This window comes from Sus scrofa, chromosome 4 (genome assembly GCF_054392235.1).
Source record: "Sus scrofa isolate SSC_HxYL_T2T_F1_AM1 chromosome 4, Sscrofa_HxYL_maternal_Yorkshire_Landrace_v2.0, whole genome shotgun sequence".
NCBI classification, from domain to species: domain Eukaryota; kingdom Metazoa; phylum Chordata; class Mammalia; order Artiodactyla; family Suidae; genus Sus; species Sus scrofa.
In genome coordinates, this window is record NC_139386.1 from 40,911,341 (window position 1) to 40,934,259 (window position 22,919).

Genomic DNA, 22,919 nt, shown 5'->3' on the forward strand with positions numbered 1-22,919 from the left:
TTATTAGCTATGTGACCTTGACTTGCTCAAGTTATACCCTCTGAGCCTCAGTTTCTTCATCTGTAAAATGGGACTAACAATACCTGTGTTGTCCACTCGCTACGAGGACCACAGTTTGTAAGTCACCTAGCAGACTGTCTGCTGCACAGTGGATGATGATGGTGATGGTGAGGACGAGGAGGGACAGATGGATGAGGAGATTCAAAAACAATGTGGTGTGACTATAAAGCATTTTGGTCACTCCTATGAGGTCCCTGGGTACAGCGACGGTAGGAAACCTTCTCTCTCAACAGGTACGTTTCCACCGTCTCATGACACTCAGCACCCCTCCAGGACACAAGCCTCTTCCATGATTCCATGCTCTCAGGCTATTGCCTTACTTGCCTCTATAAGTTAAAAAATAACTCAATGGATCTGAAGGTACCACAGCCCCAAAGTTAAATTTTGTAATTGCAACCAAATCTAAAAGCAGCTTACCTTTGAGAGGACATCTTTCAGTGAAAGAAGCCAGTCTCTCGCTGCAATTTCAAGAATCAGTGAGCAAATACTGGCAATAATTTGGAGGGGGAAAGAGCAAAGCTGCTCACCCCAAGACTATCTCTGATTGTATCCTTTCTCTTTTTCGGACCTTTTACCCCCAGGACATCGCTCCAAACCCCCTTGCTGTTAGAAGGCAGAAACAGCCACCCCTTTAGAGACTAACACACCTGCAGTTGTTCTGTTTTCTTCTGTCATGTCAGGCATTTTGCAACATCTGGATAAGTAGCTACACCACAGCATCTTTTCCTGTCTCGAGTCTCAGCCTCCCACTGACCACAGGGTCAAGTGTTGTGCTTAATTCCAGGGCCTACCCTGCTGTCTCTTCAATCAGCGCTGTCATTTCCCCAGTTGGAGGGTCGATGACTAGTCTGGACAATAGGTCTGCTATAAGCGAGTCTTTGCCTGGGGTATAGATTACTCATAAATCATATCTTTATAACAGCAATAACATTCCCTGTCGTCTAGCAGGTGTGTTGCCTAGTGGTTTGCGATCTGTCTGGACCATCAGGCTTCTGCCAAATGCATATTTGTGGAATTCTCGTGGTGGGGTTATCACTGCCAATGTTTTTTTCCTTGCTTGCTCAAGTGGACTTTTTTTTTTTTTCCCAGCCAAAGCCAGCACATTAAAGATGTGCAAGTGACCACGGAGCGACCCAACTGCTTGCTGAGCATCTCACTATGGTTTCTCAATGTCCTTCTACATCCCTGGACTGGTACCGTGGTAATGCCAAGTTAGAATTTGAAATGAAAGAGGGAAAGGAGCTCACATTTGCTAAGTACCTACCCTGAACCAAGCACTGTGCTTGTTGCCTCACCCATGATATTTTATTTAATCCTCTCAACAAACTCCTGAACTGTGTCCTATCTTTAACCCCATATCATGAAGAAATTGAGGCTATAAGAAGTTTATTTTTATTCACCTATTTATTTTTGTTTTTTTAGGGCTGCACCCACGGCATATGGAAGTTCCCAGGTTAAGTGTCAAATTGGAGCTATAGCCGAGTCTGTGACCTACATCACAGCTTACAGCAATGCCAGATCCTTAACCCATTGAGCGAGGCCAGGGATCGAACCGGTGTCCTCATGAATACTAGTTGGGTTCATTACCACTGAGCCACGACGGGAACTCCAGGAAGTTTAATAGCCATACTAGCTACCAGTTATTCCCTTCATGGTTATACAAGGCATTATCTCATTTAATCCCTAGAGGAGCTGCACTGTCCAATAAGGTAACAGCCAGTCACATGCAGCAGCTGAAATTCAAATGAATTCAAATAAAATTTCAAAATCAATACTTCAAGTCACACTAGCCACATTTCAAGTGCTCAATAGCTGCATGTGACTAGTGGCTACTCTCTTGACAAGGCAGGTGTAGGTCATTACCATGAGTGCTCAAAGTTCTCCTGATCAGCACTGCCCCAGAGCAATGCCATAGGTGGGGCCAAGCACTATGATATACAAAGTATGGATGGGGAAAGGGAGGCTCTGATTGATTAGGTGACTTGCCAAATAAAAGTAACATAGCTTATGCAGTAGGTCCAGGAGCCTCGCTCTTAACTACAGCTCTGAGCTGTACACTCAGTGACTTATCTAAGGATATGCTACTGCTGTGTGAAGGTGAGGGGCTCCTGGTCAGAGACCACCTTGAGAATTCAGGGAAAGCTGTTGTAGCCTCACAGCAGACCCTTCCCTTCAAGCCTTATCTCTGATGCTAGGCATTCGAGCCCCATCGCTGGCACTTTCTTGATCTGGTTTCAATCCTGAGGTTACCAGATACCACCAAAGATGTTCGCCTTCATTTGTTACATGCATGTGTGTCTTTAAAAGTCTCTTGCTTGCCTCTGCAGGCACCCATCTCCCAGTTTCACAGTGTCACTTCTGTCCTTGTGGGGTTTTGCTTGACTTCCCCATCTGCCCCTGTCATCCATCCTGGCTGGAGATTCCCATAAAGTCTTTATCATTCCCTGAAGGACCTTGGAGGCTGACTCAATCCCAAAAAGAAGTCTGGCTTTCTCTGGGAAGCATGAAAAATATGGGGCACAGTGGGTTTTATCTGCTGTCCTGAAAAGCTCTTGCTGGCTCAGGACTCAAAACTTGCTCCATGGCTGGAAGAGGGGAATGGCTGGTGGCCAGGTTGCCACCCTCACTCCAGCCTCGAGCCCCTGCTCTTTTTCTCAGGAACCACTGCACTGAGCCAGAACCTCCACTTACTCCAAGAGCTCAGTACTCACCAGGATACAAGTCTTTTTCTGAGGTTTCTAACATGGCCAAGGATGCACAGCAGGAAAAATACAGTTTGAGGGGCCCTGACCTGTCAAGGGTCTATCCTAGGTAGTTTGGGAAAACTAACTTACCACTTCCTGAGCCCTTACTATGTATTTGGGACTCTGATTCATGCACATGACTTCATTTACTCTTGAAAAAATCCTTAAGTGACTTCTGCTTTATCATTCTCATTTTACAGATTAGAGAATCGAGGCACAGAGAAGTAATTTGCTCAAGGTCACACGGCTATTTGGGAATTCATTGAGATTAATACTTTCAATCACTATGCTGTATTACCTTTTCATTTATCCTGGTTCTTTAAATAAGAAATTATTCATTCCTGATTGACCAATGAAAAAAATGAGCCTTAGAGATTACAGCTCTTTGTCTAGAACGCAGGTCATAAGTAACTAAACTGGAGCTCACCATAACAACACTAGTATATACTTTATTATTAAAAGTCCAATTTTAAACAACTCATCTTGAATGTAAGGCGTTATTTAAAGCAAGAAGAGTGCTTTATGAAATGTAAATCACTCTACAAATTTAAGGTACTCTTTTTCTGTTGCAAACACATCATTAGTTGTGTTAAAAATTACTTCTTGGTCACATTCTTTAAGCTAAAAAATGGCTTTTACTCTAAGTGCCTAAAACCCATTAAAAGAAAACAAGTTCATAAGATCGGATTCAGCTAGGTTGCATTAGTAGGACAAACAATATGGCTTAAACTCAGTAGCAGTTTCTTCCTTTCTTGCATAAGGGAGTTCAGAAGTGAGAAGCACAGGGCTGGGATGGGAACTTCCTCTGTGTTTCTCAGTTTCATGAACCAAGACGGCTACTATCATCAAGGCCGTCATGCCCACAATGAAGACAGCTGGTGGATGGAGAAAGCAAAAAAAAAAAAAAAAAAAAGCATGGATATCTTTTCCATTAAGAAGACTTTCTTTCTATTTATATACCCATCAGATTATCAGGATCCTGGAAAATGGAGTCTTTCGGTTATAAAAGAATATGTCCAACAAAAAAAACAAGCTTCTGTTTTCTAAGGAGGAAGAGGGGAGTAGACTTGGGGTAGGCAACTAACTATCTCTGCCATAAAGACGAAGGTCTAGACTAGTCTACAAATCTTCTAATCCATGAGATAATTTAGGCCATCGTCCCTTTCCTGCCTCATCTCCCAAAAGGAAGGCTTTGGATGATACAGAGCACAATCTCTAACTCTGTGGATCTCAGAAGCAGCATCAGTTACATGTTGTTTTCCCTTTTCGTTGTTCAACATCCCTTCCAGAGGCTTTGCAGGATCATCTTCCACTAAGAATGATCCCGGAAAGGAAATCACAATTCTCCTTGCACTTCCTATTTTATAAGCTATGCTTAATGTTTAGTTTAATAGCGCATTTTTTGGGGCGGGGGGAGGCAAGCCTCATCGCTCCCATTTCTTTCCTGATTTTGGCCTCTTGTGTCCAGAAGACCACCTTTAGATTTGGACTTGGCAAGACTGTAGTCTGACTTAGATCGTAACATTCCAGGACTTTCATTTAAGCCATTATCACCAAATAAATGGAAGCAGTGGCATGGCTGAGTAGAGGTCCTTGAGAAAATACCTTCATTATGTTCAGTTAAAATATCAGTTGATGGAACATCTTGCCTTCTCTGAGGCTCAGTGTCCTCAACGTTCATAGAAGGGAGTTAGCAGTTCAGGTAAAAGATCTACAAAGTCACTGACGGTTCTGAGACAATCCCTTGGCCGTGTACGCATGGGACCTGGGAGAGCAAGCATTTGGGATGCAAAGGACAGAAGGGGAGTGGGACTAAAAGGGAAGCTGGAAGGGGCCTCTTTACAGTTTTTGCCAGAGTGCAGCTCTTCCCAGTCTGACCTTGAATCCATCACACTTAAAGGAAGGAAGAGGGAGCAGATATCTCTTGCTCTGAGAAGGGGCAAGTGCCTGGAGGGCCAGCATGTGTGAGCATCTCATTGCTGTGACTGGGATGAGGAACACCCCTCAGGGCTGCTTTCTGAGCTTTTCCTCTACCTCTCTCCTGCCTCTCTGGATCTCTATCCTGACATTTCTTGTTCCATTTCCCACATTTCAGTGTTCCCCAGGGCTCTATAATCCACATGTTTTACTTCTCATTCAATACAGTCTTCTCGTCCATCTTACCCACACAGATCTGCATCTCCAGCCCAGTTCTTTCTGTTGAGCTTCAGACCCACAAAGAAGCCTTCGCCGGCCTCTTAAAGGAATATATCTACAAATAAACTCATCCCGTCCCCACAAAATGTGCTCTCTTTTTTTTCTTTTTATAGCTGCACCTGCAGCATATGGAAGTTCCCAGGCTAGAGATCTAATCAGAGCTGCAGCTGCCGGCCTACACCATAGCCACAGCGACATGGGATCTGAGCTGTGTCTGTGACCTATGCCACAGCTCACGGCAACGCCAGATCCTTAACCCACTGAGTGAGGACAGGGATTGAACCCATATTCTCATGGAGACTATGTCAGGTCCTTAACCTGATGAGCCATAACAGGAACTCCAGATCATTTTTAACATCCCCAGTTTCAAGAGCTACACCACCACCCTAGATAACTGCCTACTTCAAAAACTAAGAGTAATTTTCGAGTCCTCCCTTCCCAACCCTCCTCTCCTTCCTTGGCCACCAGTTAGCAAATCCTCTCACTTCTGTCGCCACCTCCCCACCACCAAGTGCTCATCATTTTTATCCACATTAATATCATCATTTCTGGCATCCTCTAATTCTTCCACAATAAAATTTTAAAAATTATATGCCTACTAATAACAGCGATAGTAACAACAAAAATAATCACAACCATTTATTTTCCTCCATTGAGTGCAAGTTCATTATACTTATTATCTTCAGTTCTCCTAACATCACTTATTGTTTTACCCACTTAACAGATGTGGAAATTAAGGCTTAGAGAGGTTACCCCATAGCTCCAATGTCACCAAGCTAGTAAGTAGAGAAAGTAGGGCTTGAACTCTGGTTCTCCCTAGATTCAGATCCTATTCTGGTTTAAAACCTTTCTTGCCTTAACATGTGTCCCTCTCCCACTGCCTCGAAGATAGAGATCAATATTCTCAGCAGGGTGTCCATGGGCCGTGATGATCCAGCTACTGCTACTTTCCAGCTTCACCTTCCACCACATTCACTCTCTGCACCCATTCATTCGGAGCTGCTTTCAGCTTCAGGAACATCCCCGGCCCTTTGGTGTCTCTTGCTTTGGTAAATGCTGGTCTTTACCTGGAAAGCTCTTTCTCCATGAATCACACAACTTTGGATCCCAACATTCACACAACTTTGGATCCAAACATTCGATTTGAATATTTTTTTTTAATTTTTAAATTTTAAATTTTTATTTTTAATTTTTTTTTAAATTTTTTTTTTCTTTTTAGGGTCACATCTGCAGCATATGGAAATTCCCAGGCTAGGGGTCAAATCAGAGCTACAGCTGCCGGCCACAGCCACAGCCACAGCCACAACAACTCAGGATCCAAGTCACCTCTACGACCTACACCACAGCTCACGGCAACATTGGATCCTTAACCCACTGGGCGAGGCCAGGGATCAAACCCACATCCTCATGGATACAAGTCAGATTTGTTTCTGCTGTACCACAATGGGAACTCCAATTTTATTTGAATATTTATTTATTTATTTAGTTAGTTATTTTTCGCTTTTTAGGGACACTCCCGTGGCACATGGAGGTTCCCGGGCTGGGGGTTGAGTTGCAGCTGTAGCCGCTGGCCTACACCACAGCTCATGGCAACACTGGATCTTTAACACTCTGAGCAAAACCAGGGATCGAACCCAAAACCTCATAGTTCCTAGTTGGGTTTGTTGGCTGCTGAGCCACGGGAACTCCTGATTTGAAGATATAGATGTCATCTCTTCTTCAAAGACTGTCTGGCCTTCTGAGTCTGTGACTTCCACTGCCCCCTGAGCGAACCAGATCCTTTATTATTCTATTCTCCTCTTTCCTTCTGAAAGTAGAAATTCCTCTTTCTCTTTCCTCTTTTTGCGCCCAGCACAACTGTACCTAAAACATTTTGTGCTCAGTAACTGATGATGGTGATTTTGATGATTTCCATGATGATGGGGGTGAAGACAAAAGCCAATGATGACATAGCCAATAGAGAGCAGTTAGTCCCAGGACTCAATCTGGTCTTCCTTTAAGCTCTTCCTAAGTCATCCTATCCAAGCCCATGGCTCTCAGACTTACTTTTATATTGATGACTCCAAAATTTTTGTCTCACTTGACTTCTCCCTTGAGCTCCAGATGAATATATTCAACTGTTTCCTTAAGGCCTCCAAGTGTAAATCTAATAGGCATCTGGGCTTTAGCAGAGCCAAAACAGAACTCAGGGGTATTTTCTTCCCAAACTGTTACTCTTCCAGTCTTGTCCATTGTATTTAATAGTCCCATCTTTCACTCACTTGCATTGGCCAACAACTGAAACAATAACTACTTTGTCTCTCCTGCCTTGCATCCAATTCATTAGCTAATCCTCGTGGCTCTACTGTCTCCCCAAATAATAATAAACCATGCCGTAGCCTACCATGTCTTCCTTTATCACTGCTACTATCCCAGTGTAAGTCAAAGCCAACTTCCAACAGGCTCCCACCTGGTCTCCCTATTTCCATTCTGGTCTCCCTCTACCTTCTTTTCTCCACACAGCAGCCAGAGTGAACTTTTGTAATGGAATCATAACACATCATTACCCTTATTTAAAACCCCCCAAGGGCATCTCATCACACTTGAAACTAAAATGTGCTATGTCCCCTGCTAAGATCTGCAGGATCCTGCTTCCTCCTTCCCTGATCTGACCGCCACCACCGCCTCTTTCCTTCATCAGGATCTGGCCACACTGACTTCCTTCCTGTCCTTGAACCAGACCAGTCTGTTTCTGTATTGGCCCTGTGAACTTGCTATGCCTGGGCCAAGAACACATTTGCCCCCAGATTTCTGCATAAGCAGCTCCTCCTCCCTATCCTCTGCTCAGATAGCCCCTCCTCAGAGGCAGTCTCCTCTGAGCACCTACCTAAAACAGTCCCAATTCCACCACTCTATGTGCTTAGCACCAATCACTATATGAAATGAATTTTTTTCCCTAATTTACTTACTTGTTTACTTTTGCTTTTTTATTGTCTCCTCCCTTCAGCTAGAAGGTAAGCTCCACGAGAAAGGGACTCTCTCGTTCCTTCTCTCTCTCTCTATTTATATGTATAAAGAGATTTAGATTTGGATTATAGATCTATGCATGCCTCTATGTAAAAGCCTCTCTGAACCTCTTTATGATATTTCCAAAGTAAGACCAATGACTTCAGTAGACCAGAACATCAGAAGAAAAATCTCCTTCATTCTTTAATTGCCTTAAAAACCCCTCTTCCGAAAATCGATGGCATTTCAACTATTATTCTCCAAAATAATAAGATATCTGAAAAGCATTATAATACATGCAACAACATGGATGAAAAAAAAAATCCTAATAAAAAAGCCAGTCAGAAAAAAGCATGTATTATATGATTTCATTGACATAAAATTTAAAAAGGAACAAAAATGATCCATGGTGATAGAAATTAGAATAGTGGTTACCCTTGAGTGCATTGGCTAAGAGAGGACTAAGAAATCCTTTGAGACACTGGAAACGTTCTGATCTCGACAGTGGTTATATGGGGTTATACATATATAAAAAAGCTGTCAACCGATACCTTAAGATTTTTGAAATTTACTCTTTGCAAATTACACCTAATCAATCAATCAGGCCAGTAGTAGTAGCCATTTAGCCACAGAGTAATCACAAGCCTAAAGGGATCTGGTTTAAAGCTTTAGATAAAAAGGTTTTGTTTTTGTTTTTAGCATTCAGTACAGGCTTTGCTTTAGGGGGAAAAAAAAATCTATTGAACATATAAGGAGATGATGGTTCCAGCACATCAAGCTGTGCTCTTCCTGTTAAAAGGAAAAATCTCCTTAAGCCTTTTCATTTATTTGCTCCGTCCCGTTCGCCGTGGCTCCCAAGTACAATAGTGAATGTAAGCTACAATCAAAAGGTCATTTTCTTCTTTCAGCCGCAGTCACACAAGTGGCTACATTTCCTGATTCTGGATTAAGTTCAAGATTTCAAATACAACTGGACTCGTTTCTGATTAGAAAGTTTGATATTTATCATCGACTTCCCTGTCTTCCATAACCAGTATGAGAGAGATTGCGAAAAGGTAAACTGAAAGGGACCATTCTTTTATTCAACAATTAACCCCATCTGGGTAAATAATACGGGGCAGGGCACTTGAGCCATTGCTGTTAGGCTCTGAGTTCAGAACTCAACACGGCTTCAAAGCGGTGTCGATGAAACGATGACAAGATGCTACAGAAATGGCTTTTTATGTGGAATATAATGTGCGTCTCGTGTTACATAGTACAGTAACGAGGAGAAGAGGCTTGTAAAGACAGAGGATAGAGTGTCTGGAAGTGCTTACCTGAGGGAAACACAATCTTGGTTTAGTTCGGGCCCCAAGGCCTAGAAACACAGTATATGGTCTAGAAACTTGAATATTCGAAAACAGTTTCACCCCGGGTTGTAAGGTTTCCCTCCCAGGCAAATAAAAACAAAATTCCCTGGCTGGCAGTCACCAAGGCAGCCAAGAGCTGAGATGCTTCTGAGAACCTGAGCTTCATTCCCTCCTTTATCAGATAATTTCGTTATACAAAGGGGCATATGTCTCTTAAAAGTATCAAACAGCCCATTAGAACCGTGAAAGCCCATCAGTCAACAAATCCTTTTGATAAAGATCGATCAGTCCCTGAATAAGGGGAAAACATAGTCCGGGTCAATCTGTCAGCAAACGCATTCAAAAATCTATACTCCGAATTGAGACAAGGAACACTAATAAACCGAGATTACTTTCCAAGAAAATATTTGGGTATCCTGACAAGCCCAGGCCTCACAGCTGACTGCATTTGGCTTCCCCAGGAAGAATAGGCCGAGTGATCCACGGAGGTGTGCGGGCATCTTTGGTTACTTCCGAGGCAGGCCTCACCCAATTTCCACCCGCCTGTTTCACTTTTAGTAAATGGCACAGGGATGGAAATTAGTGTGGGGGGGCACCTGCTCGAGACTCGGGCGGCTCCGATTTCTCAAGTGGATTTTCTATTGTAACACAGGTAGTCTGAGGCTCGCATGAGAAACCCAGGGCCTGGGATCTGCTTCAACAGTAAACCGTTTGCACAGACCCCCTGGAACAAAAAGGGCTTGTGCATCTAATCTCTGTCCGTAACACACATCTCCGGAGAGACCCGAGAGGAAGACAAAACATGGAGGAAATAGATTTGGATCATCTTTATGACCTAAGAAAAGCAACTATCCTTGTCAGTTAATTGAGCTACGGACTCTGCCTCCCAGGAGCGCAAGAGGGAAAGGAGCCGTCACGGACCCAGTCCCTACTGTGTGCGCTTTGCACTTTGCAACCCTTTGGGTAGCACAGAGTCTCTACCTCCTACCCTTCTCTTCACCCCTGGCTTTTGACCATCCATCCAAATTGTGACCCTGTGATTCATTTAATTTAATTCATTTACTTCCAGGATAGCACTGAGAGGCAGCTATCCTTATGCCCATGTCACAGAGCTCATAGGTGATAGGGAGCCAGTGTTTTACCCAAGACCTTTAGCTGGTGTCAACAATGACATTTGGACCCACAGTGTCCTGGGTATGAGACATATCCACCAAAGTGATGTTGACCTCCAGCTTCCCTCTCAAATTGGTCCAGGGCCACCTCCCCACCATCCCCACTGCCTCCTTCTCAGTGGCTACTAGGCTGACATCTGGGCAGCAGAAGACCCTCTTGATTTTTCACCATTTAGTAAGAGAGATTGGTTCAAGGTGTCAGCTAGGTAAGAAGGACTGAAGGAAGTGGAAGACAATCTGAGCTGTGCAGCTGGGAAAAAAAAAATATGCTAAAGGCCAGACACACAGTTCAGAAAGAGATGAGCATAAATCCTCTGTCTGGGTTATCACAGGGTCCACGACTTGGATAGATGGAAGAAAGTCAGGGGTGAGAAGAAGGGTAGGAGGCTGAGACTCTGTGCTACCCAAACTCTATTTGTCTTTAGCATAAGGGAAAAAGATGACTTAGATTCTGGAGGACTGGCTTCCAATAGAGCACTGCATCAAATGTAACTATGAGACTTGGGACAAAGTAACTTACCCCACTCAGAACCAGTTTCCTCATCTGCATATTCAGGCTAATGGCACCACCTGATGGAAGAAAAGTGAAGATTAGAAGGAATATTGCACAAGAAACACCTAGCCCAGTGCCTGGAATACAGTAAGCTCTTAGAAATCTAAAGACTTTTCATTTCTTTTTCCACTCTCTTTGGGAAGATCCAATTTGACAGTGATCCTGGCCCTATGACATAAAATAAGAAAAGAAGCAATGATTGGTGGGGCTGATGAACAGACCCAAGGTGTGCTGCAACCTACAATTTCCATCACTGCTTGGGAGTATACTTTGGGGCATCCAGGATTGGTCATTCTGCCTCCATGCTACATGTTGTGTAAAAGCAGAGACAAGTACTCTGACCTTTATCTTGGGGAAGAGTCTGATGGTACCTGCATGGGCCCCAACCTTATAAAACAGAGCACTCATACTTCATCAACTGTTGCCATCCTATCCTGAATGACGACCATGGTCCCCACTCTATGTCCCACCAATCCTCATCCTAGAGTTTCAAGCCATCATCCCTTGGTTTCAGGCTAAATTCCCATTTGAACCCAGGGGTGTGGCCTGAGCTCATGAGCCTAAGAGTCATGACTGAAGGGGCAGGGTAGGGAGTATACACATGAAAGTGGAGGAAGACCTTCATCTTTAAATGAGAAAGGAGAGCATTATTTTCCCTTAATAGCTTTTCTGGAAAGTGACTGAACTTGGAGTTCTGGTCTACCCACCTCCTTAAATCTTCTTGGAAGCCACACAGACCTTAGTTTCCTATAAGTAAACTATGGATATATCAGATACTATCTCTGAGCTTCCTGCTAGTCAAGCCTTCCATGGGCATGTTATTCTGTTTCACAGGTTTATCAGCCATCCTTAAAGAGGATAAAGGAGGCAAAATCAAAGGTCAGGAGGCTAGGTAAGTGCTGGCACTTAACTTGGAGTCCTGGGTTCAAGATCAAGGTCTGTCACTAACTTGACACGTACTTAAGTGAAATACTTCCCGTTTTTGAGCCCCTTTCCCTCCCAATGATAGAGGGAGACTTGTTATTAAAAGTTCTAAGTATTTTTAAAGTATTCTCTAATATTCCACGATGGACTTAATAAGCAAATAAATTCTCAGGCATAACTCATATTTCAGACCTTTTGCCAGGTGTGGAAAAACCTTTGTGGGCAAAGAACCAAAAACTCCAATAGGCATGGGTTTCCGGAAGCTCCCTAGTACTCCTGGTAGACAATAGAGGGCGCTCTTGGCATATGTGCATCTAAAGGGTCCCCAGAGACCCTGGCGTGAGCTACCAAGCATATTGTTTTTCTGAAGCTGAAGTTTTTCTAGCATGCTACTGTAAAAGTTCTATCGGCCCCACCTGCCTGCCTTTTATGTCCTGACCCATATTTAATCTCCATTTGGCCCTGGGTTCTCCTTCCATAAATTGACTAAATTTTGATGCTTATCAGGAATTAATCTGGGTCTAGTTCTTCTACATGCAAATTCTTATATAAATATCTACCATAGATCTGATGTCCGTCTCTCCTCCCCTCCCCCCACTCTAAGCACATTTTCACCCACTCTCTTACTTTTACCTGCTTCCCCATTATTATATCAAATTAAAAGGAGAAATTTTAAATCCGCAAAAATAGTATGAAATGCCAAAATTTGTTTTGTTGCAGTTTTTTTTTTAATCATGGATTCTTTGGGGGAATAAAATCAGACAATATGTGTGAAAGTTTTAGGAAGAGACAAGTACATGAGCGTAAAAATGCCACCTCCAGCATCATCATCATGCCCATATTTTAAAGGCAATGCATTCTGCCTTTGCAAAAGCTCAGTTCTTAACTATGAAGTTGCAGAAATTCTCATTGATTCTAAGCTATCAAGTGCATTCATCAAGGACAAATAAATCTCTCTATATATAAAGATTTATATATAAGGCGGTTTAGAAGTTGGGTCGGCAATAATATTCAGAAAAGTATGGTAAGTGAGCACATGTGGGGTTAGCAGGACCAGCTTTTCTTAAAACCAGCTTTGCCCTTAAATGGTACTACCTGCTTAGTCACCATGGCAAGGTCAACTACATCCTGTCTTCCTAAATCGGCTAGCTTAGATGAGTCACTCAAGCCTCAGATTCCTCGGATCTAAAGCCCTAGGCTCTGCTAGATGTTATCAAGGCCTCTTCCTTTGTGGATGTCTTTGGATGCCATGAATGGGGTGGCTGCTGGGTTAGGGGAAGGGATAGAGCTGAATGTAATCCCAGCTCTGCCACCAACAAATGGCCTAGAGAAAGTGGCTTTCTTCCTCTAATCGGGTTTTCACATCTTCCAAAAAAACACCTGTCTTTTGAGGTTTTCCTGATAGTGTAATGAGATAGCCCACAAAAGACCAAACACACATAGAAAATGTGTAATAAAGGTCTATTTTCTTCCTTTCCTCCTCTAGGCTTGGATGTTCTAGCAGGGCTTACCAGTTACCCCGTGCAGGATTTACCTGTGTGTAGTCAGGATGAGGATAAAAATAAGTAGAGAAAAGTAGGTACAGATTTTAATCTGAGTGTCCAAAACAATGTCCTGGGTTTCTCTAGAGCAGAAGCAGGTGGAGAGTTAAAGTTTTAATTCAGAATCGTGAACCTTTGGTGAAACAGCCCAGAGACAGCTGTGGAAGTTAATTGCTCTACAAGCAGTCTTTGGTGTTCTGCTACCCTTTCAGCCACAGCAACTCAGCGCTACCAGCCTGATCCATTTTGCTTGATTAATCCCTTTGGGCTTGAAGGGGAACAGAGATTCTCAGGAGTACAATCTGAGGGTAGATTCTACCAGCATTTTAGAGCATCCTAACTTGATGGCAAACTGCCTTAAAGATCAGTTAACTTGGTCTTTCAAATAATAGTGTGGGCATAAATCCACAAAAGAAAAACCTAAGACAGTAATTTTTGATTTGAGCAGGGGTAAGTGCCTAACCGTTGGGGCCATTTCCTTTGGTCTAGCAAAGAATATAAGGATGTACAGTGGAAAATAACCTACTCTATTTTGAAATATTTGTCTCTGAAACACCAGGCATGCCCCTTAGAAGTACATATAAGGTACATAGATAAGGTACATATCTATGACCATACTTTTGATGGCACCCGTAATTGCTTTCAGGGATTCTATTTTCTACTGAATCTTGACTTTTCCCTAGAACTTAAATCTATGGTCTCTTATGGGTTAGAATATACCTGACAAACCAAATGTAACATTGCCTTTTAGACAAATAATTTCAGCTATGTTTCGGCTAGAGAGTGTTTCACTTTAAGAAAAAAAAAGTCTTGACAAATTCAGCATTACTTTTAGCAAAACAGTGTGGCAGATTCAATCAGGGTTACAATGATGTTAAAACACAGCAGCGTTCAAAGGAAGTGTGGCCATAGCCCCCACCAGGTGCCTTCATATACCAAACAGAAATCCAATGATACTTTTTTTTTCCTGAGGTTGATATGTTCCTTGTATTTTTTTCTCTGTGATTCTAAGAGGAAATGCTTATAATTATTGGCTCTCCATGTAATGATTATCACATTTTTTTTTTTTTATTTCAGAGCAAACCCCCCCTGGAAACACATTCCTTGTGGTAACCTGAAACCCCACCCCCACTCCATGTGGGCAAGATTCTGATTGATTTTAGCAGAACAAAGGGACAATTGCATCTCATTTGAAACCCAGATGAGGCACTCTTTATTTCATTCTAAATTGGGAGCGATAACAGTTGGGTGGCCATTACTTGAAGGGGGAGAAATCAAACAACACCAATATTGAACAGGGCTGGTGTACAGTGGCTATTTTCTGGGATGGAACTGGTTAACCAAGAATTGAAAAGTCATCCTCCGGTAGCCTGAACAGGAATCTGCAGTCTGCAAACACTTATTCCCATCAACACTGCTCTAAGGAGGTGCCGAAATGCAGGGTCCCTCATTCTGATCTTGTGTCTGTCCTGGTATGAATTAACCGAGGGGAACAGGAAATGGATCGACACTGTTCATAAGTGAGGAGGGCAGGCAGGAGGGGAGGTCCTTCTGCTTTCAATCAAGAGAGAGAGTACAATCGGAGGCGTCATCAGCACATCTCGACCATCGGTAAACCCAGGCTTCTTCAGGGAGCTGGACTTCTTTATGGATGAAATTACATACTTTGTAAGTAAGAATTATTTCTGGTAGAGAATACCTGTTAGCTTACAGCAAAAATGTAGGTGGAAGGAAATACACGGACGGGTGAAGCAAGCAAAGCAAAGGCTTAGAGTGTTTCTCCCGTTGACACTGCACCAGACAAAGAAATCAACATCATCATTATCGATATTCTTATCAATATTATTGAATAGCAATACTTTTTCCAGTTCCCAAACTGGAATATTCAGAGAGAGAAAGATCAAAAATCATTTCCTTTCTTGGAGACCTTTAGAAGCCGGGAGCGTAGAGGCAATTTTCTCTATGCCACTGGATTATATGTGTTAGAGTGAGCACTGCTAGCCTTGCTTTAATATTACTGACACTGACCCCTGCTTTGTTGACATCTTGGGTAGCTGCTATTAAGACTTGGGAACTAATTTGCTTAATTTCAACCTTACTAATCCAATCAACTTCCCCGTTTGCTTTGCTTGCTCAGCAAGCCTTTGAAAAACGAGACTTTTAAGTGACTTCCTACTCTGCGAAACATTTGTATATGGGCTCTTGGTCTCAATCAGAGAGAGGGTGGACTTGTCTGGGGTGGATGGCATTGGAGGTATTGCTGGGCAGAGGCAGGAGTTGGAAACTGGAAAGTGGCCAGCCTCTCCCGAGTCATCTTCACAGCATGACTAGAGAATTCCATTTGGAATGAGTTGCCCAAACTAAAAAACACTCATATATAAATGCAAGCACAAAGGCAGAAAATATGATCTTTTTTGTTGTTTTTATTTGACATACTGGCACATCTCAGTTTTTCACCTCTTCTGCAAATCAGTATATTTTGAAGTTCCCTACATTTTGAAGAACATGTGGGAGATGAGATGTCTTGAAAGCTTTTTATTCAGCCATTTGGTATCTGAGCATCAGAGCCCACCAAGCTACTAGCCACCTCTTTGCTGTAAATCAGATGTATTAAATTACTATGGCCATTCATGTAAAAGACCCAATTTTTTCTTTTTCTACAAAGCATAACACAGGAAGTTATTTAAAAGTACCACATAAGTGCCTATCATAGTATAGAGTAGGTTCCTACTCATCAAGAGATTCCACAGAGCTAGCATAATAGCCTTCCATGCATGAGGGTTCAGTAAATATTTGTCGAAGGAACAATGTGTATAGCCTGCTGACAGTATACTCAATTGGCTGTGAGTAAATGCTTCAAGCACTCAGAAAATATCACCAGAACTGTGTCTATAAAAAGCCAAAACCACATTAAAAACGTATTCCAACCAATTCTTTGGCAATATCTTAAGCAAAACTGATGGACTCTTTGTTCCCCAACCAGCTCTCAGACCCAATTTTCAGTCCTTGTCTGTGGGTCCTACAAACACAGGCTGGGGCAGGAGTCACTGTTATTTCCCTACATTTTGTTTTCATTCCCTTTTTTTTTTTTAAAGAGAATGTTTCTCTTGCAGTCCAAATGAAGTGTGGTCCTTTCCATTTCAAACTAATCATAACAGTATGATTGGAGAAGAATAGCCAGGCAAATTTTACTTTACTGGCCAAGATATCAGTTCAACGTAAAGAAGAATTTTCTTGACTCTGGGACCACAAAGCTGTGGGGGGAACTCTTGGATGAAAGTCATAATCCAGCGGAGAAGGATGAAAGGAATTTAAAGGTGAATTTGGGGACTTTGGAAATTTAATACCATGATTTGGTATCAGATTTAAATTCTTTCCAAAGCCACTGTGAAATCAAGGTGGGGAGGGGTGACTTACACAAAGTTGAATGTTATTGAAACTATATATGAAAGTGTTTACCAGTCCCCTTTCCTCCCCCAGTCAACACAATTTTAAAAAAATCTCTTTATAAGAAGCTATTGTATTTTATTGAGCTACATGTTCTGACACATTAAAGGATTGTAGTGTCTGGTGCTATAAATGTGTAAATCACAGGGTTACACAGAGCTATACTGCAATTTTGTTAATCTGCTGATCTAGTACAATTTGAGAAGATAAAACACCAAAACTGGCTAAGAGTTGACTTGATTCTTCCATGGCACAGAAAAGGTAGATTTAGCATGAAATAAATTCCTAAATGAGTGGCTAAGTGGATGGCTTCAGTGTGAGCCTTCTTCCATAGCCTGGAGAGTTCTTTGCTCATGGGAGTTTTAGAGACATTCTCTTGTACCTTCAATGAGTGAACACAGAGACAGAGAAAATGAAGCAGCAGGGCTGCCTTGGATAGCAATACCTTCAACAAAGTTGCAGGTAAAGAGTTTATTTGTCCAAGCATTAAACAATAAGGTAGTGTGTCCCCCTTTCCCCAATTAGCCAGGATAATTTGTTAGTTCATAGCTGGCAGAAGTGGTTGGTTTCAATGAGAAGGGCCCTCAGGATATAACACAGGTCCTGAAGAATGATCACCTTAGTTTGATTATGGTTCATGCCACCGGGGGTCTTCTTAGCTGTAGGGACTCTCCAGTTGGACAGACAGCCTACTGTTACTGGGGTTAAAACTATACACCAGTCAGAATGGCCATCATTAATAAATCTGCAGATAACAAATGCTGGAGAGGATGTGGAGAAAAGGGAACCCTCCTATATTGTTGGTGGGAATGTAAATTGATACAACCTCTATGGAAAACAGTATGGAGATTCCTCAGAGAACTAAATATAGAACTACCACATCCAGACAAAAAATATAATTACAAATGATACCCACACCCCTATGTTTATTGCAGCATTATTTACAATAGCCAAGACATGGAAACAACCCAAATGTCCATCGACAGATGAATGGATTAAGAATATGAGGTACATACACACAATGGAATACTATTCAGCCATAAAAAGAACAAAATAATGCCATTTGCAGCAACATGGATGCAACTAGAGATTCTCATACTAAATGAAGTCAGAAAGAGAAAGATAAACACCATATGGATCACTTATGCATCTAAACTATGGTACAAATGAACCTATCTACAGAACAGAAACAGACTCACAGACCTAGAAAACAGACTTGTGGATGCCAAGGGGGAGTGGGGAGGGAGTGGGATGGACTCGAAGTGTCAGATTAGCAGATGCAAACTGTTACATTTAGAATGCATAAGCAACAAGGTCTTATTGCATAGCACAGGGAACTATATCCAATCTCTTGGGATAGAACATGATGGAAGATAATATGAGAAAAACAAGTACCTAGCCAGCATTAGAATTAACTAGACTTCAACAAAAAAGGTAATCCTTTGTAATTAAAAAAAAAAAAATTTACAGGTTTTGGAATAAAATTGAAGTTTGATTCTTATTCTAACTCTTTCAAAGCCCTCATGTCTTTATCTTAAAATGGAGTTTATAACACTAATTTGACTGGCTAACTGGAAAGGACAATGAGATAAATGTGGGGAGTTGTTAGCTTGCTTAGTATAAGTAAGTATACTTATGGCAGCCCAGTATAATCATTTTATTTTTATATCTTATCATCACTTATATTTATATAAATTCTTAGGAGTGATAGAGATTTTGACCTTAAGAGTTCACTTGATAATACCCCAATCAAGTGGGTATCCAGCTTATGGTAAATTGTCAATGGGAAAGTTAAAAATAAAAAAAGCAAACAAAAAGTTTTCTAAATTACCTTTTTTTTTTTTTTTTTTTTTGTCTTTTTAGGGCCACACCTGTGGCATATGGAGGTTCCCAGGCTAGGGGTCTAATTGGAGCTGTAGCTGCCTGCCTATGTTGCCACAGCTACAGCAACACCAGAACTGAGCCGTGTCTGTGACCTACACCACAGCTCATGGCAACACCAGATCCTTACCCACTGAGCGAGGCCAGGGATTGAACCCAAAAATCTCATGGTTCCTAGTCGAATTCGTTTCTGCTGCACCACGACGACAGGAACTTCTAAATTACTTTTTATTTGACATTTGCAATGAATGCTTTCCTTCTGTAAAGACTGACTGATTAGTCAAGTGCTTTAATAATTCTGCCTTGACTGATTTATTTAATGGGATATTTGCTCTCAGTTCACTGCTCACTCATATGAAAATGTAAAGAAGATCATGATTTTGTACATAGCCAACATTAAAATTAGTATTTTTTCCCAAGGCAATATATTTTGACCTAGAGATTCAAATTTTTTTTTCTTTTCCTTTTCAACTTAAGATGTTTCTCTGTTGTGAAATTTTTGTCTTCTCTCCAATTGTTCCAGTTTCTTCTCTGAAAATACCTGTTAACTCTAAGCTGGGCTCTGTTTCCCTCCACGTCAAGAATGTTCTTTTGAATCGTTTTTGATCTTTTCTTCTTTTCCATTTCAAGATTCTCCCCATTGGATGACCAGTTCACCTTCATCTTTAGATATTTTATTTCAGCTTTGCCACTTCTGTACACGTATCGAACATACTTATAAATGTACTTATATGCCTCTCTGAGTTGAATTAATTTTAGGTTCTATCAGAACACAGATTCCAAAGTATTTTCTATTAAAGGGATAAATCTATGCCCAAACCAAACCAAAATAAAACAAAAACAACAACAAAAAAATCAAGATAATAAGACCTAACCATAGTTTCGGATTAGCAGAGACCTTTGTTTCATCTTAAGCATCACCAAAACTGAAACTGTTCCCAGGTTAGCAAAGTGTACACTAGGAAAGACAACCACAGAACACTCACAACAGCAATCCTTGTGCCTCCGCCCATCCAAGATTTTGCCAGTGGATCACAGCATTCTTTATCATGGATTCTTTATCATGCGCAACCTCAGAGGCTTTCATCACAGCTCTCCCAGCAGCTCCTACCATCAGCTGGAATTGGTACATGTTAAGAAATTCCTTTGCCTTTGCAAATCTGTTAAAGCATTTTTAGCTCAACAGTAACTAAAATGTGGGATGCAAAACTTGTTTTAAGCTTCCGGTGAAAATTTTGAGGACCTTTGTTCTTAAGTGACTTTATTTGCCAAAACATAGGTTTAATGTATGTTGGGCAGTTTTCCTCCCACAGTTAGGCAACGATTGTAGTCTTCCCCAAACTGTTGTTCCTGATCGGGCCCCTGTAATTGAGATTTAATTTGTACTTGGCTGCTAATTCCATATTTAGAGTGGTTCCCCTGGTTTCATCTCATATTTTTCCCTTTAGTTATTATTGTATGAGGCAAGATACAAGATGCTTTGGGCACACAAAATGAGTTTATTGAGCAACTGATATTAAATAAACATGTGGAGAGGTAGAAGATGCAGGAGCACAGGAAAACCCTGCCTTTGTGGATTTGGAGTTTATTAACTCAGATGAGCCATTGATTGAGTGTTACTTATGTACCACACACTTATCTATACCATTCTATTGAATATCTCTGACAACACCATGAGTTAGGTGTAATTATATTTCCATTTCACAGATGAGGATATTGAAGCTAAGAAAAATGTTAAAAGTCCAAAGCCTAGATTCAACCCAGATCTGTCTGGTTTCAGAATCTACTCTCTTCACCACTATGCTTTCCTGCCTAGGACATCAATAAAAATGTCTTCTTCAACAAAAACAAGCTGAAGACTTTCTTCTAAGGCATCAAACAAATAATAATGTCCTTTCATATCATAAGTCTATTTATTCTGCTCTGAAAATGGAGCCTCAGAATAGTATGCATGAGAAGACTTTGAATAAACCTGCAGAGAAGGAAGGCCTATCATTCACTGAACAGAAACATAAAAGAGAACAAAGGAGTTCCCGTCATGGCTCGGTGGTTAGAGCATCCAACTGGGAACCATGAGGTTGTGGGTTCAATCCCCGGCCTTGCTCAGTGGGTTAAGGATCTGGCATTGCCATGAGCTGTGGTGTAGGTTGCAGACATGGCTTGGATCCCGCATTGCTGTGGCTCTGGAGTAGGCTGGCGGCTACCAGCTCCGATTAGACCCCTAGCCTGGGAACCTCCATGTGCCATGGGAGTGGCCCTAGAAAAAGGCAAAAAGACAAAAAAAAAAAGAGAGAGAGAGAGAGAACAAAGAGAGCTTAAAGCAGGGTGGTTACCCATTTTACATTGAAACAGATTCCAAATGTGTGTGTGGTCAGGTAACCTGTGTAGTCCCTGCTGACCACTCTTGCCTGCTCCACTAACCCAGGAGAGAACTGGGGGCATTCCCAATTCTAGAAATGTCAAGCCTATGCTTTTTCTAGGTGTCCTTGGGACCCAGCACCGTGACTGGCACCCAGCAGGATTGAACAAATATTTCCTGAAAGCAGGAGTACTTAATGCAAGGGATGGAAGTTGGGGGGGGTGGGAGGGGGGAGAAGGAAGAGAAGAGTGGGGAAAGAAAGGCAAGAAAGGGAGAGGAGGGAGAAGTGAAGGAGCAAATGAATGTCCTTTAACCTCATGCTCCAGTCCCAACCCCGGATGGAACACTTCCATCTGCAAATTACCTATGTGGGCCTCTACTGTTATGGGCAGCCAAATTCCTGAGTGTTGCCTACTCTGGGCTTTTCTGCCACCCTTTTCCCCACCTACTTTGCTCATTGCCACTCTTCTGAAGGGGGCAATCAGGCATTGTGGGGATAGGGCAGATGGTAGGAGGCAGAGCTTCCAGATCCTGGGGTCAGCCCGGCCTGTCTCACCTCTGATCAAGATGCTGTTAGAACAGCAACTGGAACCCCAGGCACTAAGGACCCTAACCAGAGGTCCACCTCTATCTAGACTCCATAGCCTTTGGGGTCCTGTGTTCACATATGGCTTCCTCCCTATGAAGCCATTTCATCTCTGGCCCACATGAGACCATCCTTAACCCTTTATCCACTATAAATAGGCTTCACCTTAAAAATCAGGCACCCTACTTTTCAGATTAATTCCTGTGAGTCACACCTGAAATACACTTCTGGATTTTCCCATCAGCTCCCAAGATCCCTGATCCTTCCTGTCCTTTTCCCCATGATGCTCTTTCTCTCTAATGGCATCACCGCTCACCTACCACTCAGCTATCATTCCTGGCTTCTCTCTTTTGGGTCCTACACCCAAATCATCATCAGTCCCTTGACCTTCATTTTTGAAATGCATGCCAAATCAGACTGCTTTTCACCACTTTCCATCTTTATCATTCTAATCTACGTCACTGTTCTCATTCACCTGTCCCACTGAATTAGACCCCTAACTAGTCGGTGGCTTCCATTCTTGACCTCTTTAGTGCATTCCCTGGAGAGCACCAGGTGGTTCTTTTTAAGATGAAATCAGATCATAACACTTCACTGATCAAAAAAGTCCCATGGTTTCCCTCATCTCACTCAAAATAAAATCCAAAGGTGTTTTTTATGGCTGAGTAATATTCCACTGTGTATGTGTGTGGACATGCACGTGTGTGTGTGTGTGTGTGTGTAGCACATATCTTTATCCATTCATCTGTCAGTGGACATTTAGGTTGCTTCCATGTCTTGGCTATTGTAAATAGTGATGCTATGAACACTGGAGTGCATGTATTTCTTTCAAATTATGTTTTTCTCCAGATTACATGACTAGGTGTGGGATTACAGGATCATATGATAGTTCCATTTTTAGTTTTTCTGAGGAATCTCCATACTGTTCTCCACAGTGGCTATACAATTTATATCCCCACCAATAGTTTAGGAGGGTTCCTTTTCTCCATACCTTCTTAAACATTAATTATTTGTAGACTTTGATGATGGCCAATGAAATATTTCCATTTGCAGTAACATGAATGGACCTAGAGATTATCATACTGAGTAAGAGAGACAGACAAAAACAAATACTATATGGTA

At 41.9% G+C, this 22,919-nt stretch overlaps 1 long non-coding RNA gene across 2 annotated transcripts in view; it reads right to left on the bottom strand.

The window, feature by feature from the left end:
- The window catches only part of LOC102164357 (uncharacterized), a 652,820-nt gene that overhangs the window by 165,227 nt on the left and 464,674 nt on the right, over nt 1–22,919 (bottom strand). Inside the window, exons 11-12 of one of the 2 annotated variants that reach the window (XR_014843631.1) lie at nt 10,917–11,076; nt 7,940–10,311 (exon numbers count right to left, since the gene is read on the bottom strand). This is a non-coding gene — a long non-coding RNA (uncharacterized LOC102164357). Of the gene's footprint in view, nt 1–7,939; nt 10,312–10,916; nt 11,077–22,919 lie in introns of those variants that run through there. The other variant, XR_014843622.1, reaches the window with a different exon arrangement.